Source organism: Hippocampus zosterae, chromosome 8, assembly GCF_025434085.1.
Source record: "Hippocampus zosterae strain Florida chromosome 8, ASM2543408v3, whole genome shotgun sequence".
Taxonomy (NCBI): domain Eukaryota; kingdom Metazoa; phylum Chordata; class Actinopteri; order Syngnathiformes; family Syngnathidae; genus Hippocampus; species Hippocampus zosterae.
In genome coordinates this window covers 19,841,215-19,868,300 of record NC_067458.1, presented here as the reverse complement: position 1 = coordinate 19,868,300, position 27,086 = coordinate 19,841,215, and the positions used below count along the sequence as shown (strand labels likewise).

Below are 27,086 nucleotides of genomic sequence, written 5' to 3'. Positions count from 1 at the left end.
TATCTGCTGAAGTGTGAAAATTGCTCAAGCTTGTCCAGCCACGCAGCCGGAGGAGTTGCCAATTGTACGTGCGTCGTTGTCAGTCACCCACATCCTCTCAGCTTCTCAGGGAATACCAGAAAATTTAAATGGAAAAAAATTCTGTCATGAAATAAAATAAAAACTAAAATAGTTTTTTTAATGAAAAGAACAAACTGAAACTACATTTTACATTTATTTAAAAAAAAAAACTATTATCATCATGACATTTTTGTCTTTGGCAACTAATTTAATACTTGTGCATTTGGGGTTCATTTTAAATGTATTTATTTCGATATTACAGAAGGCCAAAAAGTCATCAGTGGTCCTTGCAGAGAAGCGACGTCATTTAACGGCAGCCGAGAAAAAAAAGCGCCACCAGATGAACCTAGGCGATAACCATGCTTGTGGCTTGTGCGTTTAAAATGACTTGCCAAACGAAATTCTAGGTAGCAAGTGCTCTACATTTTCACCCATCCATCCAACAGGATGTACCCAGAGAAAACCCACGCAGGCACAGGAAGACCATGCAAACTCCACACAGGAAACTGAAATCGAACCTTGCACCTCTTCACCGTGAGGCCGACGCGCTAACCGGTGGCCCCACCGGTGCGCTGCTTTTCTTTTTTTTTTTTTAGAGATATAAATAATAAAGGGGAAAGGTGGAGAAGGTTGGGCTTTTCTTTCAAGTCCGGACAGGACGTCATGTGACTTCCTCAAACAAGAAAAGGTCAACGTTTACAGTTCGCCGTTTATCTCATCACGACCCACGGCAAAGCATTTGACAATATGTTTTACTCTGTCCCGTGTTAGTTCAAGCCACGGCCAGACTGCAGGAGAACAAACCCATTAGAAGGATTTGGCCCTTACCTTAGGACGTGACATTTTTCTAATTAACGTGGGGAATTACAATCAGTCGCCTGGACGCCGTAGCGGCGTGCGGGAACGGTGATCAATCTTAAGATTGGCGTTTCTAAAAGAATATAAATCATCGAGCCTGTCAAGCACCATGCCTGAAGCTATAAATGTGAACTTTAAATATGGGGGGAGCGCAAGGGGGTGGGGGGGGGCCTTCTCTTTTACAAGTTGGCTGTGTTCATGGGGAAATTAGGGAAATATAAAAGCAAAGCAGCCATGTATACACTAAGCATTACAACATGGGTCTAATTAAGGCAATGAAGCGCAAACTTTTTACAAAGAGAAGCTTTGGCACTTTGACGTTGGAACACAGCAAGATTTGAATCACCAATGACGGACTTCTTTGCCAAAGTTCCTACGCAAAAACCAGAATCCGAAGAGGCCTTTTGATTCTCTCTTCTTTAATGTGGTAGTTGTCAGCACTACCACCACCTACAGGTCTGGAGGGGAACAGCGGCAACAGCAACACATTCTAGTAAAATTAAGCGGACAGCTTTTCAGTGAACGGGGTTCTATTCTACCGCTAATTTAATCGAAGAGGGTTTACTGGCCTGTATTTTCCTCCGCTCCGTACTATTCTGGCGAACGTTATATGAAATGTTGAGAGAAGAACCTCTTCGATGAATGCGCGGTGCGTCGACATCATGCCATAAAAGTCCAATTCAATCTTGCTCGCACCCAAAGGATATTTGAACGCATCCCCCGGGGGGATTTGCGGCATCAAAGAGTCCAACATACGGCGACGGGTGTTGTTTGGTTTGCCGCCGCTCGACAAGCCACACAGGAATACTGCGTTTAGCTGCCATAACTACATGTCAGCCTCTCTCCTCCGCTCCCATCTGTTCTCCTCTCCGCTTCCATTATCTCTCCCCCATGCCGAGCTGCGCGTCCTTGCAACCTCCTCCGTCATCGTCGTTCCCGCGTAGGGGCTACGTGGAGGCAATCCAAGTCCGGACTCTCGAGTGGCCAGTTTTGCTCCCCCTTTCCACCCCTCAGGCTTTACTTTCGGGCCTGTGAGCCGAAGAGCTGGCAATTTGGGGGAGGCCCATTGTTGGAGGGATTAACCACACGCGGCAGTTATTGTGCGGGGCACACAAACACACTTGGGCAGATGTGGGGGTCACGTTTTCCAGCGAGTGCGCTCGCGGCATATCAATATGCTGAAGGTGATGATCAGAAATTGTCCAAAAAGAAAACTATTGACGATTCATTGTTCTCTCTGTCTCTCTCTCTGCGCTATTTAACCCTGGAGAACCCAAGAACCGTTTTCTTCTTTGGAAAATGATGAATTTTACATTAAATGTCTGTTATATGTTCACTGAACACCAAAATATATGTTTTATTCATTCATCTTCCGTACCGCTCGATCCTCACTAGGGTCGCGGGGGGTGCTGGAGCCTATCCCAGCTGTCTCCGGGCAGTAGGCGGGGGACACCCTGAATCGGTTGCCAGCCAATCGCAGGGCACACAGAAACGAACATCCATCCACGCTCACACTCACACCTAGGGACAATTTAGAGTGTTCAATCAGCCTGCCATGCATGTTTTTGGAATGTGGGAGGAAACCGGAGCACCCGGAGAAAACCCACGCAGGCCCGGGGAGAACATGCAAACTCCACACAGGGAGGCCGGAGCTGGAATCGAACCCGGTACCTCTGCACTGTGAAGCCGACGTGCTAACCACTGGACTACCGGGCCGTCCTATATGTTTTATATTTATTTATATATTAATATATATTAAATATTATCACATATTTAATGCTTTAATCCTAATTTAGGATTAGGGCCAAATTTGACCCTTTGGGATTTAAGGGCAGCATTTGAGTCGCAGAATTTATAGGGGTCAAATTTGACCCTCATGGGTTCTCCAGGGTTAAATCAATTTTTTATGGCAAGTGACGTCGCTTGAAATGGTACCATAATTTTGACGCGTCAACTTCGAGACCCGCTCGGAATTGACCCCACATAGCAGCGTACGACACCCCTGTTGCCAATCCCCGAGCAAACGTCACGCGCGCGTCTGTTAGTCCATCTAACTGAAGTTATTGATCGGTGATTCACAAGAGAGCGAGCGATGCCCAAGACTTTATCAGCATCTAAAAAGGCAGCGGTAATACTGCAGGTGTAATCCGCAGCACGTGAGATGATCTCCAACAGAGGGGGCTCCAGATAAGAGTCCTCCTCCAGGGTCCAGTCTGTGTAATCATGTTTAGATTTGCTCTCCCGCACACTGAGAGTAGAAATGTACACTGGAGCTACAACGCCACAAAAAAGAATGTCTAAAAGGAGACACAGCACACATTTATTTAACATCGCAAAACAAGCTTCGGTTGTCTTCATAACATCCACTCCATGTGACAAACCCGAGTTCTTGTCTTGCTGAAAATATTCATTTTGGGGGGGGGGGGGGGGCTTTCCTTTTTCCGTTTTTTTTTTATTGCTTTGTATTGTCTAAGGTCTTGAAATTGTTCTATACATTGAATTTAATGTGAGCGCCTCTGCATAATTGTGCCGACGCATGAAAATGTGCCGTCGCTTGAAAGTGGCTCAGGATCTTATCAGCATGTCATGGAGGGAGAAACTCAGCTGTGGCAGAGGTTATGAATGTACCAAAAATTCAGAAGGGCTTGCTCTCAAATACAGTTTCGGAAAGAAGGAAAATATTTCCTCGGTGTAAAATTTCAATGCATTCCAGAAAAGAAATGTCTGAAGTGCTGAAATCCACTTTGGGTGGAATAGTAACATGCGGGAAGCAAAAAAAACACAAAAACAAAAACACACACACCCAAATATTCCATATGATTGCCTAAATAAAGACATCCAAATAAAGGCAAGTGCCAGGGGGCCAGCAAAAGATGGCGGTGAAGATAAGAAAACAAGGGAACAAAAAAAATATAGAGGAATTGAAGCAGGCGTCTTGTGCCACATTTAAATATCACTCGCTCTAATCATATCCACCCCGCAGTCTCCCCCTCCACCACCCCTTTTCTTTGCCTCTTTTCACCAATCCCACAACCCGCCCACACCCCTAAAAATCATTCACCACCCCAACCTGCAGCGCAGATTCCCAGCAGCAGCAGCAGCAGCAGCAGCTCACAGGAGAGGTGGCACACTTTGAGGATAAATTTAGAAATGAAGCACAATCCCCAGGCCGCCACACAAAAGAACACACACACACACACGCACACGTGCCTGATCACATGCGCCAAACAGCCGACATCCTTTCGGCACACTGAGACGATAGCATGAAAGAAACGTGCGTTAGAGGGCGCTCAGCGAGACTTTGCTGCAGTCAAATCAGGTGAGTGGAGCACTTTGAATGAAAAGCGGCGGGTTCAAAGGAAGTTTGAAAGGCGACGAGGGCCACGCAAAAGGGAGAGGAAACGAACGCCACGAGAAGCGTCAATGCCGTGAGAACGCTCTCAAATACGAGCTAAAGTCGTCATCGCCAAGAATTAATGTTGCAATATAACGAAAAGAAATGTGGAATATGAGGATAGTCATAATCGATAAATTGCGATGTAAGTGTTTAACAAGAAAATAGTCATATGGCAAGGGAAAGTCACGAGAAAAAAACAACAGGAAAAAAAACTAAAGTCAGCATTGGGTTTTATGAGAATAGTCATTTTTCAAGAATAGTCCGAATAATTTAATAAGGTTTGAATTTTACAAAAGTCAACGTGATACACTTAAAAAGCCGTAACGATGCGAGAAAAATGTTACATAATAGGACAAGAGTTGTAGTATTACAAGAAAAGTCATTTTTACACAAATAACAAATATAATTTAACAAGAATAAATGTCTTTGGCTGGAGGCAGTCGTGATCAAGTCCACGGCAACGCTTCAAGGGTTTCTTTTGAGCAGAGAGCAACATGAATAGATTTTCTCCACCCCAAAAAGGTGCCAAAATCATGTGTTTGATTTTTGGGGGGATTTTTTTTTTAAATTTAATTTTATTTATTTTTTTAAACACTGGAAGGGTGATGTGTATGTTGCAGCTTGGGTACCTGTAAAAACCCATATTACTACTTTCCTATTTGCCATTTTATGACTTTTCTTTTTTGACATTTTCCAGGCATGGGTCGAAACCTCCAAATTTGTTCAATTCCATATTTTTCCACAAATCGATAAGAGTGGTCAGGTGACTTGACTCTCTTGGCAAAATTACTGACCAATGTAAATTGCTGAAAATGGCTGGCTGTCTTCTTGACTCCCTATGAAGCACCTCGCCTGCCTGTCAAACCCGCGACTGGAATTTTCCATCCTGCTGCTGTTTGCAGAAAAACAGACAGACAACATTTCCCGTGGGTGAGTTTGTAAAGATTTGCAAATTTCGAGGGGGTGTTATGAAATTACAGTCAAATATTACGCTTTGTGCTTGAATACTTTCTATTTGAGTCCCACCACTAAACAATCAACACACATTCTTCAGGACCCCCTGCCCCCCGCCCCTCCCGTGCCTACTCAGCTTTTACAGCCCCCTTGGGGGCAGTTGGTAAGACCAGCATGATCCTAATAAGATTGGATAAGAAAAACGAGGGGGGAGATGGAGGGCTGCTATGAGAGACGAAAAGAACCCGTTCGGGGAGGAGCAGCGGCGCGCAGTGTATGTGCGCCAGTGCGTACGCGGTGCGCGTGCGACAGACAATTCCTCCAGCCAAGTGTCCTCCCCGTCGCCTCAAAGTCACTCGCTCTCCTCCTTCGTCTATCTCCTCCCGCGCCGCCTGCTTCTTGTCGGGGGGGTCCAAGTCTACTCTGGTATTAAGATTCCCATTACGCCACCCAACCCCCCTCTCTGGAGCATTTGATAACTCGGCGCTCATCTCATGCTGAAGGCACAGAGCATTTTGAAGACTGCTTGCCCCCCCTTCCCAAAACAATCTAATAATGACATTATTCTGCTTCCAAGGTCAAACAAGTGTCAAATAATGGAGGAAAAAAAAAAATCACATTTTCTTTTTCGGAAAGCGTAACATCAAGAGTGCTCAAAGCTAATTCTAAGCCATGGACAATGAGGACACCACATGGACAAGAAATAAATTGGAAAAAGTCGAAACTGGAGTTGATGTTGGCTAACTAGCGACAGCAGCGGCCAATGTTGCTGAGAGTTAAGAGTGGTGTTGGGTTTCCTCTCACTTACCTGATCAATGTCAGCCAATAGCACACTTATTTCATGGACTTGACAGGACTATAATTTCCTGGGTTCCTCTGCAGTAGAGTTGGATCCCATCATCAACGGTAACTGGAAATTAAAAAAAAAAAATAAAGAAAAAAGAATCACAATTAAGTTACATTGTGTTCAAATTCCGACTACGGACGCGGTAATATTTCAACTTGAACTCCAACTCATCAAAAACATGACTCGGCTCTTGTAATAATCAGACTGTATGCTCATGTAAATACAACACGTTTCTTTTTCTTGTGAAAAGTATTTATTGTTGCGAAAGACCACTTATTCCAGCTTCTGGTAAAATTGTGAACTCTTCTTTTAGCATGACTATATTTTTGCAAAATCAAGACTTTGGTAAAACAATGGCCGTATTCTTGGATAGTTGCAAATATATATTCTCATAAAATTACAACTTTAATGTATATAAAAAAACTTCCTCGCTATAATTTTACTACTCTTCTGACTAAGTTACTGTATGATTTCAGTGGAAAATATTCACATGCCAGCTTACTCACTTATCCCCTGTAAAATCGCATATTTACTGTAAAACGATAAAAATAGAGCTTCCTTGTTTTAGAACTTTAACTGCCTGTAAGTTACTCTTGTTAAAATAAGAAATAAAACAAATAAAAACAACTTTCTACAATCCCAATAGCTGTTTTATTGCCACTTCTTCCTATAAAATTCAAACTTATTGTCATAAAAGCTCCAATGGTGTTCTTGTAATACAGTATTAACCACGAAATATGCAACTGCCTTCCTACAATACTCCTTTTTTTTCCTGTGAAGCAAGTGTCACAAATTAACATGACTTCTTGAAAACTCATCGGCACACTTTTTCGTCTGTCAAAAGCGCACGCGGCTGTTCTGTCAGAGCTACCAGGCAACGGTAGTATCATCCGTCTAAAGCTAAACGGCCAGCCAGCCATTTGCAATCGGGGGTTTGCCCGTGCGGAAACAGACTTAAGCGTTCAATTGTCAAGTGTGTGTTTTGCCAGTCAGTCAGTGGACGTGCAGTGACCGGCGCTGCCGTTTAAGAGCGCCTTTTGCTTCTAACCGAGACAAATTGTCCAAGAGGGACACCGGAGAAAAGGAGGGGAAGGATTACTGAACACATGCTGCAGGAATAAACACGAGCGGGAACCTCCGCAGATCAATAGCCACGCTAACTAAAACACACGCGTGCGCAGGAAAAAATAAAATAAAATCACGTCCGCGCTTGAGAGTCTGATGCGGATCAATGCTCACAGTGCAGGGAAGCACATTAATGAACACATATTTGTATGCGGCGAACATCTCGAACAAAAACGCGTCACTGTGTCTGCAACACGGTGCAAATACAATCACGCACAACAGACACACAAAACACAAAAAGGGTAACAAAGCCCATACACCACAAACCACTTTGGTTCAATAAGGAGCCATTTGACAGTAAAATAGCCTCGGAATAGCATCTCTGTCGTCGCCACGGCAACGTGAGATCACCCACTTTAGTAACCGATATTATCTATACGCATGTTTTGGTGGCAGGGAACCGATTTTATGACATAGCCGAAGTTCTTCATTAAAAAAAAAAATTAAAAATAAATTTTGTGCATTTGAGACAACCACAGAGCTTAGCCTTTAACAGCGCAACCACGTTCATATTTTCTTATGAGTTGAATCAGATTTAAGGTTTCTGTTTTTTATTCCCAAAGACGTTTTTTTTAAGCGAAAAGAAAATCTCTTACCTAGACTTTTGGCTGTCACTTGACCTTCGACGAAGGCTGAAGTGACATCCGAAGCTGTCAGCAAGGGAAGAGGTTTTTTTTAAGTTAAAAAAAACAACTTAATGTTATGTGTGAGGCAATGCATATTGGAAAACAACCGGTGGCGCAACACGGACGGATGGCACTCACAGGCAATGAATATTACTGCTGAAGAGTTGTCATGTTTCCGTCTTGTACCCCGGTATGGTTGTATTATGCTCACCCTTTCTATTTATAGACTACAAATAAACGTCATTATCACAACTACTAACTACTGCATTAGTGTCAGTCAGTAATAGACTTGAAGTTATGTGGCCACCGTTAGGAACTGAACAAATTTTCCAGAGCGGTTGACGACATCTGTCAAAAGCATGCCGCTTCACGCTCAGAGTGACAGCATTGAGCACATTTGAATTCATCCTTCCTGCTAACTTGACATCCATTGAACTCAGTCTCAAAAGAGAATCTTCCCTTCAACCTTCCTCAGCAATTTTTCTCAAGAAATTAAAGAGATGGCAGGTGCGAAGACGCCCACGTGTCTCCAGTAAGTGAGGCTGCTATAGTGAGACAGTATAAATAAAGTCTGATTAGATAGAAGCGTAATCTTGTGAGCTCTGATGTCAATTAAAATTCAATTTTGCTAGCGCATTAGCAAACACGCACACACACACACTTTTAAGCAGGCAAAAGACTCCAAGTGCGTTTAGTTTGTTTCTAAAAACACAGTTATAACAGCCTCATTAATGTGTCCTGATGGATCAAGATAACTCCATTTTTTTCAGACAGGGGCCACCATTTTTGACACACTAAATGCTTTGAAGTGACCGATTGGAACTGTCTATGCAGGTACTTAAGTGGTTTTCATTGGACTGTTCTAGATATATGACCTACAAGTATTTGTCCTATAAATATTGACTGTAACTAGAGCTTTATTGCTGCATTAGCGTCGGTTAAGCCCAGATCCCACTGAGGGGGGGGCGAACATTTACAATCGATGGCAAAGGTAGCAAAATGCCCGTCAGGATTTGTTCAAGATCGCACGTTAGCAAGACGTTCAGTGTGGGTGTCTAATTCATTTTTGTCGCGGGCCATATTATAATTGCCAATTCTCTTGGAGGGCCATTATGACTGAAACTATATAAAGAAGTCCAGAATAGCGTTTTATTCAAATATTGTTTAAGTAACTGTAATGAGGGGTTTGGTCACAAGAAAAGGCTTGCAATATGTCACAGATTTATTACATGTGAGAATGAAAACTGTTGGTACATATTTTAGCAAGCATCGTGGAAGTTTTCATCTTTGATTTGCTTTCGCGGGCTACTTAAAATGATATGATGGGCCCCCAAATCTGGCCCCCAAGTCTTGAGAGTTTTGATTTTCAGCAACATGTCCCTTGCATAAGGAAAAATAGAGATGAATATCCTATTGAATGTCTGCCGCTTATTTGGCGAACATCTGCGAGCTTGAACGAACTCTGACGAGAATGCGGCATACGCTAACTTCGCGGAAACTCGCAAATGTTCACCACTCAGGGGCAGCTTTTCGCGATTCAAGCTTTGTCAAGAGAGGTTCCAGGACTGGTGCTACAAAAGACATATTTCACGCCCAAATTACGAGCTTTCATCTTTGGTGTGGACGAAAACATCAAGCGGCATGTCTACAAAGAGAGCTTGCGGCGACTCTTACAGCGTTTCGGAATTTGAAGATTTCATATGAAGAGATGTTCGAAAAAAATTTAAATCAACAAATGTTTACTAAAATTACATTGACAAAGGTCTTCCCTCATATTATACAGTATCTTGGCAGTCATTTCATTCCCAGACAGATTGAGATTGATGTGTTATTCATGCAATTTAACACCTTTTTCCGCTCTTTATTCCCCACGATTCAATCCCTCACCACTTAATGGAAAGTGGAGGGTCTTTAATTAGGGACTGTCTTTTTTTTAATCCAAAGCTTTTATAGCAAACTCCGCAGAGGAAGAGCCAGCTGCCAGCTTTGATTGGGGTGAACACCCCCCAAAAAAAAGGTTTAAAAAAAAACAACAGTTAAGACTAATTTGAGCAATTTTGCGAGGCAGATGCAACTCACAAACAAAAGAAAAGCCCCCAGTTGGTGTTTGTTTAGTGAGAACCACCAGATGTGATAACATCTTAAATAAGAGTGGCACGTACTCTCACACACACTTTTGAATAAAAACACCCTAAAATAAATGTATGATCTAGAATGGCTCTGATCTTACAATAAGTCCATCCATTTTTTTTGTGCAGATCCGATTTAGGGTCGTGGGTGATCCCAGATGATTTGTAATCCATCTTTTTGGGGATGTGGGGGTGGGGGGACAAAATGTGAGGATGACAATCAGAGAACTGTGCAGTGCAGTTCATGGTTGCCGGACCAGTGACATTTGTCCAATTGTCAATGATTTTATGTATTCATGAGCCAAACAGACTGCCTTATTTGCCATTAAATTAGCATCTTGACTTAAAAAACTACTCAACTTGTTTTTGCATAGTACCGGTACTACTAAGCCTCTGAAATATGGTGGTTTATAGGTAAAACTGTTTCATACCTAATCATTCATTGTTTGACTTCTCTTGACATTCATATGATTCTATGGAACGTTCAAATAAAGTACAAAACATGCCTTGTACACATTAATAAAGCTTTTAGGATGATAACAATTGAGCCTGGAAATCCTCAGCACCCTCTTACTCACAGTGTCGCTCCTACGAAACGCAATTTGAGCAATAAACCATTCCCGCGTCAGAGTAGACGCGCACGGATTTGAACATTTCACGTACACACTCACACAGACACCAGGCCGTCTGCCGGAACCTGGGGTGTCTAAGAAAAGCAGACAGCGTGATGCTGGAATCTCCTGCTGCCAGCTGGCATATGTAGGCCAGCGGTGAGTTATAAACCCCCCACCCCCTACTCTCCCTCACTCATACGACGACAATAGCATGCCGCAATAAAACAAACCGCTGTCAAACCTCAATTGCAATCATCGCTACTCTACGGTACACATTAGCGCTCATACTCTTGTATGTATTTTACGTACTGTCAATTGAATAAACCACTGCCGAAACGAGGTGACGGGAAATGAGAACAAATTTAATACTGACGCTTGTCTTCATTATTATTTTTACATTTGGCTCCATTGAAAACAAGAAGAAAGTATGCATCTTGGTTGAAGTTATTACTAAGTGACAGCTTGCTACTCAAAAAATCTAGATAGCCCCGAGTCAGTAAAACTGCACATTTCAGAGTAGCCTTTTATTGTGCACTTGTGCAATAATCCTGCTGCCTAATCGGTATTTTTACATGATTAGCTCGGCAAAGGAGAGGTGTGCACTAATACAGACAGGTTGACAGGTTGGTGAACCAGCATCCTGCCTTGTACATGTCCACAATTCAGATGATTTTTTTAAACCCCCCTGTAACTTTCCATCCCTATCTACTAATTGAGCTTTGGAGAGCTCATATTAGAGATGTGTTGATTTTAATTTCACTGGTGAGTGTTTGAGCAGGTTCAGGCCCCAGGTTCCTATACAAACGTGTATATCGGAAGTTACACACACACACGTGCACGCACACATACAGAAGTCGGACCACAACCTTGTATACAGAGGTAACAATGGTTAAAGCATGAGGAGAGTGAGGAGGCGGGGAGGGTAGTGGGGGTGCAGTTAGTGTGAAGAGATGGATGATGGAGGGATGGAGCAAGAGACACTAAACGAAGGTAAGAAAATAAAAAAGTAGACTTTGGCAACTCCACTGGGTCTCATTAATTTGGTCGAATCAGACAAAATATTGCTGTGAAAACATCCTACTACTGCTGTGTGTGTGTGTGTGTGTGTGTGTGTGTGTGTGTGTGTGTGTGTGTGTGTGTGTGTGTGTGTGTGTGTACACTTCCTATGAGCTTTCCATAAATGCGGCAGTGGCAGTTTTACAGCTTCCTGTACGTTCATTGAGGTATAATATTGACGCTTGGGTCCAAATGTGCATGTCGGTGAGTCACTGTTTACGTTTGCGCCACTGGATGACCTTTGGAAAAAGCCCTCTGACATCTGGATCGTCTGCGTCACAGCATCCTGACCAATCGGAATTCCTGCCTGCCCGAGAGGCAGCTATGCCCCCCCCCAAAAAAAATGGAGCCCAAAATTAAGATGAAGAAAATAATTCTGGAATTTAACCAAGTCCCAATCGGACCCCTCAGGTCATATGATTCATATTGCTTGTGGTTTTCTGGAATACTCAGCCAGGGCTGCTTGGACAAGAAGAATATACACGGTAAGTTCCATGAACATAAATGGGTTTAGATTTTACACTGGTGACGTTAAAGCAGTTTTGTGCTTCTTTTTCCACGATTTAAAACTTCTCCCAAGCAGCAGTGGCATGCACTTCGCCAAATTACTCCGGCCTCAACTTCACTGACAAATCAAGTATGAGGAGACTACTGAAAACCATCGCTGAGCATCCCCCCCCCCCAAAAAAAGTATGCAGCTCTGCTTACCCATTCGCTTTGACATGACAGCAAGAAAAATACTCTACTAGATTGCATCTTATAATGCTGTGCATCCAATATATGAAAAAAAATACAAAATAGGCCATTCATTGAATCCAGTGTGCCTTTTAGTGAGGAAAATACGGTATTTTCGACCTGAGAGCTTCCACCGGAGACTGAACATCTCAAATGAGTGACAATGGAAACACGCACAGGCACGTCTTTATTCTTGAAGGGTTAGCACCCGTTCATGTTGGAATGATTGACCTCATTCATGGGGGAGCCAGACCTTGGTTGCTGACAGTGTCCAGTCCAGAGCTGTGCGGTGTAGGTGTACAATCGTGTATGCGTGTGTGTGTGTGTGTGTGTGTGTTGGGTGGAAAGGGATTGGAGGGGGAGGGAATTACATGACAGGAATGACACATATGCCGACACCAGTTTGTCAGAAGGTAATCAACAGCGGAAGTGGGGGGTTAATGAGCTCAGGTTTGGGACGGGGGGGAGGTGGGAAGCGAGGAGGGGAGGAGTCGAATTTGTGTGTGTGTGTGTGTTCCAGGCTGGTTCAATGAACACACAGGGGAATTACCCTTTAAATTTAAGCCAACATTTAGCCTGGTGCACACACAGGCACATAACGCATCTCCTTGGGACATGTAAGTCATTGATATTCTACTTGTGTTTGCAAAAAACGAAAAGAAAAAAAAAGGGATAAGCGCAAAAAGACAAAACAACCTCCCCCCAAAAAAAACTGAGGCGATGACTACATCATCGAATCAACAAGAATTGTTTCCACGATTCATTTTAAAGGCTAATTTGCCATCATGTTAAGAGAAAGTGACACGCTTTCCGTGTCCTACATACACACTTGGGGGGATGAAGTGGCTCAAGTATGACCCAATTAATAAAGATACACACGCGCCGGCGCACACGCACACACACACAATGTATGTTTAGGAGGCGTGTTAAGTGCGAGGAGCAGACCCTATTAATTCAGTTCATTTAGTCTCAGTCCAGCCATTAAATTTGAGCCTGACCCTGCAGCTCCCATTGCAAAACCAGTGTTGGAACCAACTACCCCCTTGGCCCCCCACCACCACCACACACACACACAGACAAACACCATTATTACCATGGTTGTGGATGCTATCACGGTTGTGGTTGGACGTATGAAGAAACACTAAATAAAAGGGAGCTCAGTGGATCTCAAACCGAAGTTGATGGAAACTGGCACAAAACAGAAAACAAGAGCCGCCCCATTGCGGGGATGACGTGAAATTCATCAGTATGACTGCGAAGAATCGTGCCATTAAAAAAAAAAAAAAAACACGTAAGGATAATGTGTCTAAAGCAGGGCACACGCATACAAAAAATGTGATCATTTTCCTACCCTTCCGATCAAAAATCAGCAATGACCATACTGTTGGAGATCTGAAGTATTTTTTGCCCTCCTCGTTCTTCCCCGAAAACAATCATAAATGTATGAACAGAGCAATTGGCAGCCCGCGGGGCCGCATGGGGCCAGAGAGAGAGCTCAGATGAAAACGGGAGCCGATTTTGACTCTTTCGTGAAAAGCTCAAATTATGCCTGCAAATGATCGACAAAACTCTGGCCCATGACTAGTTTAATAAGGCCTATGAAATTTTCGGCCCTTGGTTTCCAGTTTATGAATACAGTGGTACCTCTAATTCCAAAATGAATTGGTTCTGGAAGAACTTTCTTAACTAGAAAAAGTATCGACGTGTTTTCCATGCGCTAATCCGTTCCAAGCCCCCCCAAAATTCAGACATAAATGGTTTGTAAAGCATAAAAATGTGTCAAAATACGAAAGAAATACATGTTCCAATTAGATTATTGCACAATAAATGAGAGTTGTGTATAATGTAAAAAAAAAACAAAGAATAAAGAATAAAAATGTTGGTCATTTCACTTTTAACTGCATCCTCATCGTGTTTTGTGCTCTTTAGTAGATGTTTTTCTGTCAGAAGCGGTTTTTGCCTGGCGTTTTGTCAAAAACTGACGTTTGCTTTTGTCGGCTTTTAACTCTTTCATTCCACAAGACGTACTTGTATGTCTTTTTAAAATTAGGCCCCGCTTACCAAGGATGTACTTGTACATCTAAATCTTTTTTTTTTGCATCATAGAGAGGAGGAATGCCTGATGCAATCTGTGAACGAGAATAAGCCGTTTGCATTATAAATCACGTAAAAAAAGCGACCAGTAGGTGGCAGTGTTGGCTCGGAAATAGCCAATGGCAGAGCAGCTATAACGATGTTGCGTTCAGGAAACTCGGCGCTGCGAGTAGCAGCCTATACTGTATTTTTTATCTTTCGTATCTTTAAATTCATTTTGTAACAAAAGGCAACATTTTCCTGTTGAGGCATTTTGTACCTTGAAAATTTCATATGAAGAGATGTTCGTAACTGTGAGATAGGTTTCCTGAAGGAAATTGAAAACCCAGGACATTAGTGAAGAAGGCTCGCTCTCGAAAAGCGAGTGCGTCTTTTGATCAAAGTGGAGTAAACAGTCGTTACTGGATGAAAGAGGAGACCGGGATCACGTGCCACAAGGGAGGTCAGGAGTCAGGATTCCAACGTGGAGCAACCGACATCAATTCAATTAGAAGCAAGCCAGACCGTGTTATCTTCCTCGGCGGCGGAGGGGGGAACAGAAGCCGCCGGGCCGCCAAAAACCAGATAGTTACGCCGATATACTAATCACTACCGATAAGAGGAGAAGTCGCAAAAGCCGGTTACGGTTCACAAAGTCGGCTGCTGGCGGGCTGCAGTCGTCACGTCAGTCGGTCCGTATGAGTCACAAAAGCAGAAGATGATGAAAACGAGGAAGAAGCCTTCGGCGCAAGAACAGACTATCAAGAAGTTTCCAGTTTTGGATGCCGCAAGCAAGGAAAGCGAAGAAACGGAATGTGACGCATGCTTTAGATTTAGTGGGAGTTCCAAGAAATTTGGATCCAACTGCAGCTACAAATGGTAAGCCAAAGTTTCCTAAAACAGCCATCACGATGCTGTACGGTTTTTATCGTAAACTACAAACACAATAACCCTGAAATTGTGAATGACTTTGTGACAGTGGCAATCAAAAGTTAGCTTGACAATCTCTTCTTTCTCTATCCGCCATTTGGACTGCATCTCCTTATATACGGACGGGCACGACATATTTCCCAGCCCTTGCAAGCCAAAACAAAGCATTATAAAAGAGGGAGCGCCTGCTAAATAACACTTTTAAGAGAGGTTGTTTTTTTTTTAAATGCAATCTACCTCACGCAAGCTCTTTCCCAACCTATTTTCCTCCAAACGTGTCCGGTGGAGCAATTTGTAAACACTATAAAATGTTAATTATTCAATTAGTATTTATTATTGCCTCAGTAGGTTAATCTAGCCTTGGTGCAGCGGCAAACAAAATCCTCCTTGAAGTCACTGAAGTTAACTTTATAATTAGAACGCAGAGGGTCCAGTAACGAAACGAGGCAGAGTGGAGAGGAAGAAGCACATCGGCCGATAACCACAGGGGGCGGTTCCTTCAGTAATCAAACGTAATTATCGTTGCGATAATATTCTCACTTTCCCGTGCAGCAAAACAACAAAAGCATTCGGCTTGATTAACCCCGGTCTGGTCTGTTTTTGTTTCAGCAGAACGTCATGCAAAAATCTTTTTGGGGGGGTGGCATAGGCTAGGGATGAATGATGATGGTGAATGATTGTAAAATGGGGAACATCCATGTAATTTCTCAGTGAATAATACATGAACCTTAATGAAATCCTGGCCATTCGGGGAGTGTGTATCGATGAACCTGAGCACTCTCGTGATGTGTGTGGCATTTACTAATCAGGATTTTCTTGTTCTTAGCAAAAGGGTCAACATTAGTTTGATTACTTGCGCACAAGATTACAAAAAATTGCACTGCATACTACTGTGGAGTTTGCATGTTCTCCCGGGGCCTGTGTGGGTTTTCTGCGGGTACTCCGGTTTTCTCCCACGTTCCAAAAACATGCATGGCATGCTGATTGAACACTCAAAATTGATTTTTTTTTTCTCCCCAGTAAAGAAAAAATCACTTCTTTACCGAAAAAAAAAAAAATTGTCAGGAAAATATACATTAATCCAGGGCGGCCCGGTAGTCCAGTGGTTAGCACGTCAGCTTCACAGTGCAGAGGTTCCGGGTTCAATTCCAGCTCCGGCCTCCCTGTATGGAGTTTGCATGTTCTCCCCGGGCCTGGGTGGGTTTTCTCCGGGTGCTCCGGTTTCCTCCCACATTCCAAAAACATGCATGGCAGGCTGATTGGACACTCTAAATTGTCCCTAGGTGTGAGTGTGAGTGCGAATGGTTGTTCGTTTCTTGGCTGGCAACCGATTCAGGGTGTACCCCGCCTACTGCCCGGAGACAGCTGGGATGGGCTCCAGCACGCCCCGCGACCCTAGTGAGGATTAAGCGGTTCAGAAATTGGATGGATGGATGGATATACATTAATCCTATCTTAATTTTTTTTTTTTTACAGCGCTAGGAACACAAATAAAAAAATATCCCACCTTCTCTTTTCACAATTTAAAACGGTTCCCCATGTATCTTTGTAAAATGGTTTTGTCAAAATAACTTCATCGTAGCACATCATGATTGCCAGTCATGTTTTACGATAATGGATTGAAGGTGGGCATTTCCCAGGGGTCTCGAATGCACCAGCAGCTTCAGTATGCTTCCGCCCGTAACATCAATACCCATTTCCATCCATTCGGGACTTTCTTTTCTACTCATCCGAGTCACTGATTGCGTTTCATTTAGTTCTGCGAGCCCCTCACTTCTTATTCCGCCCACACACAGACACACACAGCTACCCACCCCCCCACCACCCTCTTCTGAATAAATCCTATTCCCAACCACCGGCCTTCTTCCTCGCCGCTTAGCGCGTGGCGAGCGAGTTTGAAGCAAAACGGCCGCTCAAATGTCATCAGCGGTAAACTCGGAATCTCAATCATCTCAAACAGGATGAAGGCAAAGAAAGAAAGGCGAAGCGGGGTCGGGAGATGGGGGTTCTCTGGGGGGGGGGGGGAGTGCTTGTGTAGCTCTTGAGATAAAGCTGACAGCACACTTCATTGGACAAGGAGGGAGAGAGGGTGAATTAGATTACAACACCCCCCCCCCCCTCCACCCCCGCCGCCTCCTTTCTACTATTACGCCGCAATCTTATTGTAGATATTAACTAAAAAGCTGCCCGGGTGTCTCTTGCCAGTGGCACAGCCCGGTTCAGGTGACATTTTGACAGGGCAGGCCCCGGGCTTGTTATGCTACGACACAGATAGGATCTATAATTGAGGCGGCGGCGGATCGCCGCGGACGGGACACTTGCGAGGAAGAGTGGATGCTCAAGGAGCCATTGCCGGCTATCATAGCTGGAGGTGATGGGGCTATTAAAACGCCGCATTGCCCCGCACTCCCGGCGACCACTCAGCCACCACCATGACTGTGAGTGCGTGACGGGGGAGAGAGGTGTCTTTGGCGTAATCCACTCTGTGACATAAACCTGATTGACCCTCCCTTCGCCTCCCGGCCCCTCAGCCTCCTCGCCTCTCCTGAATAAATCTTTAATGGAGGTTTTATTGTCCCTGATCAGTATGCAGCACTGCGCATGTTTATGCAGCTTCATCACACAGAGACACACGAGCACGCGCACAAAGACTATAATATGCACATTCCCTCCCAAACTCTCAAAAAGCATACACGCACCCCTCTTATGAGTACTGACACACTTTCAAACGCACTCGAAAAAGGTGCACTGGCTTTCACGCAGTCAGCGACAAAAACACACAAATGCAGACGCACGCTACGGCTGGGTGATTATAGGGGGGGAAAAACTCATCACAATCAGAGGTACCGGGTTCAGATAGATAGATGGATGGATGGATGGATGGATAGATGGATAGATGGATAGATGGATAGATGGATAGATGGAAAAACAATTTACATTTTTTTATCATATGAGAAACATGGAGGAATGGGGAGAAAAATCCTGCAATCCCAAAATTTGCCTAATCGGCCTAATAGTCATCATTACAAACGCACACTTGATTAAAATGTGGCTTACAGTACTTTTAACTCCAGGAGAGACAAAACGGCAAAGAACATCATTGTGTCGCCATCTTCGATTGTGTCGACAACCACGCGCATGACGAAAATGGCAACTGAACTCCAAATTGGAGCATTACATTGCGATGCTTTTGTGCTGATAGAGTGCTGTGCTGTGCGGGGCAACAACAATGAGATGCTTTGCTTTCTTTACACGTGCTTGATAATCAGTTTGCGTGGCCGTGAGACGCAAGTGCGGGTCACGTTTCCTCTCCCTAAAGTCTTCAACATCCACACACGTGCACTCGCCGTGGTGGGCGCACACACAAAAACTCCCTCCCCATCCATCTGTTTGATATTCTCAAGACAGAGTCGCCAGCCTCAGCAGAGACCTGCCTCCACAAAGTTTATTTGTCAAATGTGCCTTTTGTCTGGCTGTAAGCGTGCGCGTGTCCGTGTGCACGTGCGCGAGATAAAGATAAACAAAAAGCTCAGAGCAGAGCACAAGGACAGATATTTCCTGATGGAGGCAAGCGGCAACCTTGCTGCGGGGAAGACGTCAGCACAAAGGCTCGGCATTCATCAACTTTCTTTTCCGCCATATTGCGCAACTCTCGACGGCACGGACGGTACTTATCAGGGTGGAATCGTGGTCCCCTCCCGTCAAACAGTCATAGCCGCACTTCCACGTGGCATGATAATGGGCACGTTGCACAAATTGTGATCGTGATAGAATAAAAGGTATGAATACCAATATAGTTCCAAGGTCGTAGAAGAACTCCTGGGGTTGTCAATAAGTCTCGTGAGACTACGGCTAAGTTTAAAGCGTGAACTCCAAAAGTGGAGAAAAAAAAAGTAAATAATGCTTGCAATGTAGTAGCCATGGCCAAGATCGGCTTGTTTACCAAGCGCGTTTGTCCAATGCATGTCTTGTGGACGTTCATGACTTTGGCGAGAAAAAAATAATGCGGGGCTCCCCAACCTTATGTTTTTATATAATATTTTCATGCACCGTCCTTTACAGCAAAATAATACAATCGGACCTGCATGAAAACGGTTGTATTTTCAAAACATAAGAATAAACACGCATCATGACACAAGGAACGTCCTATCTGGCTGCAACGCTCTCTGGCCGGTATAAGTAATATTTAAACGTGCCTTCAAAATAAGATACACTGCAAATACAAAGTGCATGAAAAACACGACTCGCCATCACCGTATATTATGCCGAGTGGGCTTGATGCGTGGGAATCTCCCGTTGTGATCAATCCGTATTTTAAGTAGGATTCCTGACACTGTCTATTAAAAGTAGCCTTTTTCTCTAACGTCATACGCTACTCTTCTGTCTCCTGGCTGGGCCTTTCCCCCTTCCCAAAGAAACTTTCCAAAGACCTTTGTTTTTTGATGCATTTTGCTAGCTCCTAGGTTTCATTTTAGCGGTAACCTATTGCGTGACCGAGAAGCGTGCTTTAACCTCAAAAGTGACACACTGACGACAACCTAGAATCCAGTAAAATTTTCAAAATAAAACATCTTTCAGATTCCGAAATGAATAAAATGGAAGTGATGTATCCTCCTGGATACAAGCGGCCGAAATGAGTTTTCTCCGCAGGGTGTCCGGGCTCTCCCTTAGAGATAAGGTGAGAAGCTCGGTCATCCGGGAGGGGCTCCGAGTCGAGCCGCTTCTCCTCCACATCGAGAGGAGCCAGATGAGGTGGCTTGGGCATCTGATTCGGATGCCCCCTGAACGCCTCCCTGGTGAGGTGTTCCGGGCATGTCCCACCGGGAGGAGACCCCGAGGAAGACCCAGGACACGCTGGAGAGACTATGTCACCCAGCTGGCCTGGGAACGCCTCGGGATCCCCCGGGTAGAGCTGGAAGAAGTAGCTAGGGAGAGGGAAGTCTGGGCTTCCCTGCTAAAGCTGTTGCCCCCGCGACCCGGCCCCGGATAAGCGGTAGAAGATGGATGGATGGATGGATGGATGGAAGTGATGTAAGGTATGTATGCCCGGGGGTTGGGCACCTCTGGTTTAATGTATATGGCAAAGCTGTGTTGCATTGTATATGAAGACACTTTGCCTCCCAGGACAGACAATAATATTCCTCAAATGCATTCATTTTGTTTGACCAGTGAGAACAAAGTCGCTCAAAACTAACATTTAACCTTTGTGTCTGTAGCTCACCTCAGACAGTTAGGGAGAGGCGTAAAGGCTCCAGAAGTGACTAACCGTTTTCCTCCACATATGAAAAAGCAGCACCGTTAAGAGGCCAAAAGGGGGGAAAAGGGGAGAGCAAATGAAAGGCTAGAGGGCAGGGCGAGAATAGCGAGTGGAAACGGAGGCTGCGGAAAGCGTGGCGCTTTCATTAGCGAGATTGATTAGATGAATGTTGAAGCTAACGGCCTCTCTGCTCTTTAGCTAAATGCCATCTCTGGGCCTATCAGCGCAGCAGCTTCAACAACAACACATAAATTAGTGCAACAGAGACGACGACGAGAATGGGGAGTGGGGAGGAAAAAAAAGTGCAATCATGAGAGAAGCTCTCAGCAGCGTGGAGGCCCAAGATCATAAAGAACAAGCGGCTGATGACCTCATTTAGTGGCGACATTGCAACGCAGCTCTACTTTGATCTATTCGGCTTGTGTGCCCTTGGTTTCAGTTACAGTAATCCACCCCATATATATTTGTGATACAAAATCAATTACATACCAACTTACCCGATTCACAATGGATTTTTGAAAACAGTAGAACGCAACACATGTCGACAGGCAATCCACAATTGAAAGTCACATATTCTTTATCCTCAGAGAAAATAAACATGATTATTACTGCATCTTGCTGTGGAAAGTTGATTGAAACTCGTATATCCGAAAGCACCAGTTTATTTCCCCCCTCGCCCCCCACTCCAGAACCACTCTCCAAAACGCATAGTAGCATTTTTCCACAAGGTACTGTCTAAATAGGATCGTAGTAGAGAAATGTGTGTCAAAGAAAGATACATCTCAACGGAGAGATGAGAGTTGTATGTCAAGTAGGAGCTTCAGTAGAGATCAAGTAGCGGAGAGACGTAGCCGCGTGAAAAAAGCCGACTTTCTGATGGTCCTCAATAATTTTTATTTTTTGTTTTTTGTGAGTCAAAATATAATAACAGACATTTTTTTTAAGCAAGTAGGGGAGTGTTAATGTTTTTTTTTTTTTTTTACTATTCACATCAAGGCTCAATACCTTACTGTATTGGTGTGTTAGTGAGACACAGACAGACACACACGCGCACACACACACACACACACACACACACACCCCCGCAGGCACCCTTCTAAAATGTTGGCTTTTACATGGAAACTTAACAAGTGTGAAATTAGAAAGGATTCCAAATTATATACATATGCATACACACACATGCAAAGTGTGTGTGGTGGTGAACGGCACCCATATGTTCAGGGGGAGGTGTCCTAATTGAAAAAAAAAAAGCATGAAGACACACAGTACAAAGAGGCAGTTTTAAACCATTTTTCACAAAGAAAGGTTTAATCCGTGAATTGTCACAGAAAGACTGATGTAAATTGACAAACAAATATTTTCCACCCTGTTGACTGCAATGGGTATGATTTCCTCATTGGCTTTTGAATGAAGAAAATAGCTGTTTGTCGAGTTTAAGTCCTGCTATGGGAATATTCACGAGCAGCTTCATTTGCGCAAAACATCTGATGCTTCTGTACCTCGCTGCTTTTGTATGGTTCTCATTTTCGTGCAAAATTGCTCCAGTTGGGTAATTGCAGAATTGATCCGTCTCGTCTTTGCAGAACCCAGTAAAACATGGCATCTCCACTGTGGCATGAATATGACATTTATTCATAACATATCAGCGACCTGCATTGGGAAAAATATTATAATATAATATATAATTTCTCACTTGTTGGCTGGACAAGGAAGGCTGGACACAAAGACCAACATTTATGTGTCAAGTATTCCCCTGCTATTTGTGGAGAAATGGGATTGCGCTCTGCCGCAAATAGCCAAAAAAATCTGAAAGTAATTCATCCCTACCAAAAAAGCTTTCAATTGCCTATGGATGCCATGAGGTGGCACTAAATACTTTTATTTTCGATTTGAGAAGGCTTTCGCTCGACCAAATGAAGCTCCTCACCTCATTTCAAGACAGTTCCTTGGCCCCAACGTTGTGATATAACATAAAAAAAAAAAAATCACTAAACAGAAAATAGCTGGGTAATTTTTTTTTCCGGCAAATAATGGAAGAGAGGATCCCAAAACAATATGAAGGGGTTCACACATGGATATTTTCACATCATGTGCCACAAGATGCCGGCAAAACACTTGAGTTGTTGAAATGAAACTCCTTAACTCACTTCAACATCCATAATTGACCTTAAAATGCCACCAGATGGCGCCGATGCAATAAAAGTTTCGCTGAGCGGATGGCTGAATAAAAAGGAATTTGCACATCGATGAATCTGCAAATGCTGACACGCCGTTTAAATGTCAGTTTCTTACCAAGACTGCATCTCGTTTTGGACCAAAGCCAACTAAATCCAGGCCATTGAAGGCTCACCAACGAGCGGGCAAATGTGAGCTACGGCGTCAAAGGCCGAGTTAAATGTTTCGAGGGAGTCGCACAACAATACGGTGAGGGCGCGCAAGTGGGCGTGCCAAAATTTCCTTCATTAACAGACGTGTCACACACTATTCGCAAAGGGAAGACGTACAGTAACCGCTGGCGGAAAGCAGACTCTTCTCCGCGATCTTTACCCCTTATTGTCTGGAGGGCATGGGGTTCATGCTATTAAGCTTTAATGAGATGCTAATTAGATGCAAATCCCTCTCGCTAGAGCGGACCACTGGAAGCAGGCTTAAAAAAAAAAAAAAAAAAAACGAGCCCGAGGAGGAAAAGATTCACTACTGTGTGGTGTATTTGTTTGGGTGCTCATGGTGAAAGAGGGGGGGGGAGAGAAAAAATGGTCCCAAGCATTGATCGCAACTGTGGAAAAAATGTTTCTGATTTATCTCCAACGCAGGCAGCGGAATGGGACTTTCGGTATCGCCGCTCAGGCAGAAGAAAAACGGGCAAAATAAAAACACTCCATCTGTCCGGAGTGCGGCTGCAGATAGGAGATGAGGAGGCAAGGGGGCCCAGATATGAAAACGGGAGCGAAAAGCTGCTGATATGGAGTCAAGGAAGGCTGACAAGAGCGGGTGGCGAGAGCAGGGAAAAAAAAAGAAAAACATTTGCAGAAAAATACATTTTCACCTTTGTCACTGTGCCTTATCTCAGAGAACGAAAGAGACGCTAATGTACTTCAATTGAGTGCCTACGCTTATTTGCATAGCATGTTGGGTAAATGACAACCACGTAAAAATGCTTCCTGACGATTTTGACTTGTGATCGGACATGTTGCCCAAGTATGATGTTTTCTTCAACAACCCCATCAATTGCTATCAGTACTGTCCAAAGTGGCCAAAAGCTTGCGTTCTCACATGCCCAAAAGTTGAACAAATACATCGCTGTGAAACTGTTCCCTTTCTCACCCAAGAAAAAGAAAACCTATGTGACATACAAGGTTGTTATCAGACCCGACTGTGCAGCCAAAGACCGTCTTGATCTAGCATCCACTCCATCGTCCAGAGGGCCATCTTTTTTTTTTTTTCGTCCCATTTTATGCTGTGCTGTGGCTCACAGATAAAGGCAAAAAGCTGGCACCGGATACAGAATGCAGCCCATATTTTTCTCTGTAAACCAGGCTCAACATGACAAGCCGGTACCCAAGGGCCCGTGAGACGGTGATAGATCCACACGATTTATGTCCGACAACAGAAGCTCCGCTGACCAGTGCAAGCCAATAAGATCCAACCCGAGAACTGTATCAGAAATTGTGCCTTGGATTTGAGACAGTGATGCATTTATAGCTTGATTACTAACATATATATTTTATATTATATTTACTTTTAGTTCAGCAGTCCCAAACAGTTTTTTTGCATTGCGGATACATTTCACATACAGTAAAGCGATATTTTGGACAGTTCCGGTGATTGACAACGGTTGTTTCAAGCAACTGTGCAGAGGATGCTAGTCGCTGTCATTCACAATGCAAAAAAAAAAAAAAAAAACACGTCAGGCAGAGGTCATTTTGTATTCAGAGCGCTCAAAACCGCTACGCCGCATGGCGACAAAAGACACGCCGACATGACACGAGTACACACAGCTGCGCAAACACGCATCCTTCCATATTTATATTCACAGTGTACCCCACCGTCCTGCTGCTGCGGCGCAAATAGAAACTGCGGTGATGCAACTTTGGATTCACGTTCGGTATTGATGAGTCACAGACATTTGAATGTTTTGACTCAAGTGACTTTGCCATGAATGGCACAAGAAAAGAGAAACCACTTGCATGTTCTCCGGACAGACATTTGCCAATTTTCCAAGGCATAGTACCGATGGAGTTTCACTCTGCTCTGCTAAACTCATGCGGTGGTTTATTTTCTACTTCAAAACACACACCACTGAACACTATAGCAGGTACGTAAAAAAAAAAAAAAAACAATTGGAAGGATCACGGCGGATCTTGAAATTTGGTGGCGTTATTTGTTGGCCAATCAGGAAGGGCCGCTCCTGAGGCTCAGCAGAGATCCTATCCAAGACGGGCGCACTTCCACATGAACAAAACAGAACTACAGCCGATTGGGTAGATAATCCGGCCAGGGGCCGAAACATATTTGGTTAATCTGATTGATGTGAATGGGTTTGGTGAGTCCCAAAATGAGAACATGCAAGTCTGACATCTGAAAGATTTGAACCCAGAATGCCCTCGCAGTCCAAATCACTCATCCGCCTACGGCCCATTTCCGCAACTACCTTAGACTACCCTGATGACTATTTTCCGCAGGGCTTCTTTGGCTTGATAAAGAAGAGTGTCCCTGGGTCTCGGCCACGCTTCAGCACGCCGCACTCGGGCCTCTGCTGCTCATTAACCACGACAGCGAGAGGTGAGCGCTTCAATCAGGATATTAGGACAGAAGATGAAATGGACAGGAGGAGGACGAGGAGGAGGAGGAGGAGGACGGACAAAGCTCGGCTGAGTTTTCCCAAGGTTAAAAGAGGGGTGAGGGGGATATTCTCTGGCTAGCCGCCCAGATGTGATGTATCATCCTGCGACTGCGCGCGCGCCCCATCCACCTCGCGCCTCTTAACAGTAATAATGTATTCCCTCCCATTAATGTTATGGATCAAAGGGCATATTATCGATCCACCACCTCAGCTATACAGTCCCCTCGCTCCATTTCACTCACAGACTTCATTCTTCTCACCCCGCCACCCCCGCCCCGCCTCTCAATCCCCGCCTTCCAAGGTTGCTGCTGCAGCACTGTGGCTTTATTTGAAATATCGGCACGGCGGGCATCTCACACGAACGTTCTTGAACGCAGCATGTGCAGTGTCATGACCTGACCGTGACAGAACAGCTCTGAGAAGTAACCGCAGACGGGTTATCTCAAGGGGGGCAAAGCGTACGCCGTTGGAGCTTCTGTTTGACCATGAGGACTTGCGTTGATAATGGAGCCGCAACCGCAATAAAATGCAGGGTCAGGGTAGATTAGAAAGGTTTTCCAGAAATGTGTGATTTCAACATGTGTGGATGTTAAGTATACTATAATTCTTAATACTTTGTGTATCTTGGCTGAAGAATGAAAAAAAAGGGAACCGTTTCAAATTGTTGGGTGAAAAAAAGTATGAGAGTCCTTTAAAAATATAAAATGACAAATTGTCGATGTCCGCGGAACACTTGCTCTTGCAGGTTAACAATCGACGGCCAAGGAAGCAGATCAAGGTCAAGGTTTCTACACTTTCTGTCAGCGCTTTATATATAAATAATCATTTTACAATCGATCTTCAACGATCATCATTCAGTCTCTCGGAAAGAACACGATTGATTTGTTAGATTTCATTTGATCCAAGAGGCCAGAAGCGGTAGTTCTTTTGTTGCCCGGACCAATCGTCAAACTTAAAAGTCATTATTCATCGTCGGAAGCAAATAGTTTGACCTGAACAAGAACGCTCATCATCTGCCACTTCAAGTAATAGAATATGGAACCGTTTATACAGGTAATCAAATGTAAGCATGTTTTTGTTTTTTGTTTTTCAATCCCTGCGGTCAAAGTCAGCAAAGGCCTGGTTATCATTCTCTGAAAGATTATACTAGGTGATTGATCATCCTGCATTAAGAGTGATGATTTCCATCCAGTTAGCACGTCGGCTTCACAGTGCAGAGGTACCGGGTTCGATTCCAGCTCTGGCCTCCCTGTGTGGAGTTTGCATGTTCTCCCCGGGCCTGTGTGGGTTTTCTCCGGGTGCTCCGGTTTCCTCCCACATTCCAAAAATATGCATGGCAGGCTGATTGAACACTCTAAATTGTCCCTAGGTGTGAGTGTGAGTGCGAATGGTTGTTCGTCTCTGTGTGCCCTGCGATTGGCTGGCAACCGATTCAGGGTGTCCCCCGCCTACTGCCCGGAGACAGCTAGGATAGGCTCCAGCACCCCCCGCGACCCTAGTGAGGATCAAGCGGCTCGGAAGATGAATGAATGAATGAATTTCCATCCAATCAGCTCGCGGAATTTGAGCCGAAAACCGTAAA

At 44.2% G+C, this 27,086-nt stretch overlaps 1 protein-coding gene across 13 annotated transcripts in view; it reads right to left on the bottom strand.

Annotated features, from left to right (window-relative positions):
- Window positions 1–27,086, bottom strand: part of dab1a (DAB adaptor protein 1a) — a 176,849-nt gene that overhangs the window by 128,536 nt on the left and 21,227 nt on the right. For all 13 annotated transcript variants that reach the window (XM_052073164.1, XM_052073175.1, XM_052073176.1 and 10 more), the window contains one exon: window positions 6,078–6,179. The gene's annotated coding sequence lies outside the window, so the exon portion shown is untranslated. The remainder of the gene's footprint in view (window positions 1–6,077; window positions 6,180–27,086) is intronic.